The sequence below is a fragment of the Rhipicephalus sanguineus genome, chromosome 6 (genome assembly GCF_013339695.2).
Source record: "Rhipicephalus sanguineus isolate Rsan-2018 chromosome 6, BIME_Rsan_1.4, whole genome shotgun sequence".
Taxonomy (NCBI): Eukaryota; Metazoa; Arthropoda; class Arachnida; order Ixodida; family Ixodidae; genus Rhipicephalus; species Rhipicephalus sanguineus.
Window position 1 is genome coordinate 91725778 of NC_051181.1, and position 5565 is coordinate 91731342.

The following is a 5565-nucleotide window of genomic DNA, read 5'->3' on the forward strand; positions in this document are numbered from 1 at the left end:
CTGTTATATCGTTCTAACTAAGGAACGTCGTCTTTAATTAGTGCGATACAGACTCCAGTCGCGTTATCCTGTTCTTCCGTCATTAGTTTGTCCGAAGACGTGATACAAAGGGGAGAGATTCAACGGAAAACTAGATGCCAAGTACATTGTTCGCTGCTCTTATTATTATTATTATTATTTGTTAGAACGACGACATCGGTGCGCGAATGGTCGTGGCAGCACAACCTCTCATCCTCGGGACCTCCAGTCACAGTAGACGACAGGCGTGCGCCATGCGACCAGACAGACAGTTTGTCTTCTAAGCAAGGCATTCTCTTCCATTCACTCGCTCTCTATCTCGATCTCGCTGTCAGACTTGTCCAGCGACCCCGAAGTCCGAGATATTTCAGCAGTGCGCCTTTCATTCCATACTGCAGTTCTCGAGGCAGCATTGACAAATGCTGCACTGCTGCACTGCACTGGAGAAAGTCTGCAAGCCAGAATTCTCGAAGCAGGAAGCTGGTATTGCGTTAAACGCGCATTGGACTGGACGGCAGACACGCGTCATTGTCGCGGACAGCATTGCCTTGGTGTTCGCACTCCTCGAGTTTTATCTTGGCCACTGTTGAGATTATGCTTGAAAACGCAGAATAGAACATACAGTTCATGCGTTGTAGGGCGAGGGTTCGATTTACGGCCACGTCGACCACATTTTGCTGGGGGCGAAATGCAAAGAACATCGATGTTCTTCAATTCAGGTGGGCGTTAAAGAAGCCGAGGTGGCCGAAATTAGTCCGGAGTCTTGCACTACGGCGTGCCTCGTAATGATATCGGGGTTTTGGCACGTAAAAGCCCCGATATTATAATTACTATTTCGATCGTATCGAGCGCTAACAAAGAGGTTCACATACATGCTATGCGTTTGTTTATTACTTGATTGCTTGACTGATATTTTAAAACGCACTTAGAGTTTAAGAAATATTGGGGTTGTTAATCATGGTCAGGTTGCTTGTCGCAAAGATTGTCAAGCTTAAACTGCGCAAGTGCAACGTGTATGTTTGAACTTGTCTGAAGCAAAGATAGGATAAAGTTCTCAAGCTCACTTTTGCTATGAAGAAGCTCAGTTCCTGACCTCTAGAGTGCAATGCGTGCAAGCCACTGCTGTGCATCCACAGACCATCTAGCAACATAGATAGCCCAAGAATTGTCGGAATATCAACCCCTGAACTCACTCCGCGACCGTTAAAATGTCCTCCGGCAGGATACACGCGCTCTTATCCCACCGTGTGTGTGCTCCCTCCCCCTTCACCTTACTTCACTTTAAGTCGTGCGTAGGAGGCATCGGGCAGGTGTGGCCCTTACACCGGCTGTTATCTCAACGTGGAACTGATCGCATGTACCAGCGGGTGCTACGTGTCTGTACTGTTCTACTCCAGTGATGCAAGCAGATGCATATCGTTTTATATGTACATGCCAAGGGTTACTGTCGGAACGCTCCCGACATTTCCTGCAAGCCGGCCTTCGCTACAGTGACACAACCAGTTACGACCGCTGGATACGTGATAACAGATACCACAACACACTGCTTCACGTCATACACAACGCCGGCCTAACGGCGCACATTTAATACATATATACACAAAAATATTATGCCTGAAGGACAAGTGTATGTCCCAATAAAAAAAAACAAGAATATGCAGTGAGAAAGTTTCATTGAGATAACACTAATATGGACACTACGGGTGAATTGAGCCTGCGCGGTGGCTTTGGGCATCGCCATGCAGTTCTGTATCATGTCCAAGTATGGTACGAATCTATCTCGCGAGCGCGTACACACACGCGCGCGCACACACACACACACACACACACACACACACACACACACACACACACACACACACACACACACAAAAACGCGCGCGCGCGCGCGCGCACACACACACGTGCGCGCACGCATGCACAGAAGCGCACTCGTGTCACTGTTGCAATGTTTGCCTGTGCGCTTGTTGCATGGTGCTTCTTTAATTTGTAAGAGTGAGGTGAATGCCCTTTACAAAATCGATAAAGCTGCATAGTCGGTTCATATAGTTTTTAGTATATCATTCGCAGTCGCTCTTACTGTTTCGCCTTTCACGCTAAACAGCGACCTCTTCAGTTCTGCTCTCGCAAACTTCGTAAAGCTTTATCTAGTGAAATAGTACGGATTATTTTAGGAAATACTGGCATCCCCTTAATCGCCCAACACAATCCGATGGATTTTTTTTTCCATTCTCTGTTATATAAAATCTTCCTTGAATTCCTTAAACTCACCAGTGATGAAGCTCGCCTCTTTCGTTTTCTTCGCACGCTCCCTACTTTCTTTCAGATGCTTCTTTTTCGTTCTCATCTGGTGATCTCCACTGGTGACACAGACAACACCCAAAATGACCGCTCGACGAGCGTGAGCAGAATTCTGGACAGATTGCATCAAAAACATTGAAGAATCGCCTGTGCTTGCCTCGGCAGAGATTGGATCGATAACCAGGCCGATATTGTCGCAGAGTCAAGGTCTCGTAGTCTTAACTTCATTTGTGTGGTTTCTTTTTTTACATTGCCATTTCTCTCGCTAGCATGAATCATTTGCAGCCACTTGTTTATATATGTCTATCTACACCAGCGTAGCGCAGTCCGGTGGCTTCCCTACCTCTCTGATTTGGCACAATCTCGAGGCGCGCTGTCGCGGTCGAGACATGACCTACAGTACCTTCCTGATTCCGTGATTTCGATAATTTGAGAGCGTGACTTTGAGGAATTACGACGTCATGTGGTGCACCAGTCGCTAAAGGGGTGGTGCCACCAAATTTGTGGCTTGCGCGTTCTTTGCTGTAAACGTTTTCTATAGCTCCAGGAAGCATGATGCACGCACCAAGATTTATGTATTCTGGCTAAATAATTTATTAGCGCCTTTCGATGTGGACAACTTTCGGTTCCGGTTTCTGGGCGCCGAGGTTGGGCAGTGACGTAGAAGTATAGGAGGCGTGGTCACATGACCACACAAGGCTGTGACGCACTTAGCCAGGAAGCGATTGAAACTTGCCGAGTGATGTAGCAACCGATGCTTTGCCGGTACTATAGTGAACTAGAATATATTCTAGTTCACTACAGTCGGTACGTACGTTGTGGAAGTGGCGGAGGTCCGGAGGTCACTCACGTTACTACAGCAGATTTGGTAAGACGTCACTACAACTTTCGTTGCCCATCCTACAGAGCTACGTCAGTGTTGGCGCGCTAGCGATGGGTCTCAATCGGGAGAATGGGCATTTAGGCACACTTTGGAAGTGAATTAAAATATATTCTAAACGTTTGCAGTGTCCGACCCTATGTGTGGAGTGTCCTTGCATACAGAGAAAACCCACAACAGGCTTGTTATAGCCTCGAAATTTGATGGCACCACCCCTTAAAGCGTTTCAATATTAGCGCGAGGCCGAGGATTTGTTTTTCGTTCACGGCAATCACATTTCTTGGTACTAAAGGTTGCGCGAAGAAATAGACCCGTTCACAAGACAGGGCACGTGTAGGACAATCGCAATTTTGCAATGTTTATTCCTCCCCATAGCCCCTGAATGCATAGAAAAAAATTCGGCAGATCCCACGCACCGTTGGAATCGATGTTATGCGAAGCATGCGCGGGAGGGTGACTGTGGCGTATTTTTTCACATTGAGCGAAACCTTACGGAATGACGCTAGAGAAATGTGGCAGTGGTATACGGACACTCATGTGTTGAATAGTTGCATATGTATTATTGTCACGGGCTGCCATTTTTGCGACCCGGCGTCACGGCTAATTAACGGGCGCCGTACTCCCCGCTGACCGGCGGGAGCTACCGCTTGGCCACGAAAGGAGCCAGGAAGTGCTAAATGGGGTGTCCTTCTTCGAACGTCGCCGCGGTCGTTTGATCCTTTGTACCTACGGCGGCGTCGGCAGGATCTTGGAAGGCCGCGATGTACTCAGAACAAACTTTTGACTACAAGACGCACCGCTGAGAGCCAAACAAACTGACCATTCCCACGGGAAAAACTTTTGGTGGACAAGCCGTATGAAAGCACCTCAACAGGTTGTCACTCTCGCTCCGTTGAGGACCCTCTCCTTATTAAAAAGGGGTGTGGTTAATATATTTTCATGGTGGAGTTTCTAACAATGAAACGCGCATGATTGGACCCATGTAAAGGTCCCCTTTTCCCCCGGGAAGAGAATGAGGGGACACGGAGGATGATTTAAGCGCAGGATTTTGCCCTGCTAAGCAGTCTAGTCGCTGACCAACATGGTGTAGATGCAGATCAACAAGTATCCCTTCTGGAGGTTTTTAGTGTGGCTCTGTATCGGCTGGCCACCTAAACTTTGCCGTCCGTCTAGTTGTCACGAGAAATTAACGTCTGCATCGTAGACATCGGGATTTCCTCTCAGGTTAGCTCAACCTGCCCGAGATAGCCTTCAAGCACTAGCCTCCCGGAAACACCAGTGTTGCAACACCACCGACATTGTAGTTGTGCCAGAACTCTGACGACTTCTCGCATCCGATCGTCGTGGACTCAACGCTGCCGGTCATCACACGCATGCCTTCATCTGTTTATATCTTCGAACTTTCTCATCAGTAGTTCTGTTGTTTGTTAGTTTTGTGTGGTTTGTAATACTTCTCTCCCGTAAGCTGGTTTATTGATTTTATATGTATTTTGTTAGTTGTATTAAGTGTTATATTACCGTTCCTTGTGCTGCAATGTCACTAGAGTAAGGTTGTTTGCTTTGTTTTCACACGTCTCTGATCTCTTCACTGCCTCTGCTTACGTACAGACTAACCTAACTTGCTGCCATTCCCGTGGCCGACTTCGCGCTGGCGACGCTAGATTGCCGCCTGTAACAATTATAAAACCAGTTGTTTACAGTTACGTAAGGATGCCAACAGCAACATGGGTGTTCCCAACACTAGACGCGCTAAGCTGATATGTAGTGCTTATATTATTCACTGCTGGATAGCGCGAATCCGAACAACACAAAGAAATAACACAGATGCGCAGGACAGGCGTTACGCGCAACTAAGCTTCATTCAGGAAAGTTTTCCTAGTTATATACACAGCCGAGTGACACGCGCAGGTGCACTGCACGTACGTTAAAATCACAGTTCAAGTTGTTACAGTTGTTATGCTTATACTTGTCCGTTGTGACGGAGAACGCATGCACGCACGAAGCCATGTGCATGTGTGGAAGGGGTTCGTGACAGTTCTTGAACAAGTTCATCATGACCGCGATCAGTGAGCCCCAGCAGCTGGACCGGACTTGTTTGGGATCGCTTCATGATGTTGGCTATGAGGAGTCTAAATGCAGTGAAGTGCGAGGTATAGTGCAGCTGGTGGAAATCGCGGATGCCTCTTACGATGAAATGATCTACGATGCCTCCTGTCCTGGACGTGGCAGCGAGGTCTTCTGATGCCCTGTTCACGTCCAAGGCATCTTTCACACAGTATAATGACCAGATGTTGTTGGGTCTTGATAAAGCAATGTTGAAGTCACCGGTAATGATGAGAGGTGTGGTTCTCCCGGTTTTTTCGTAA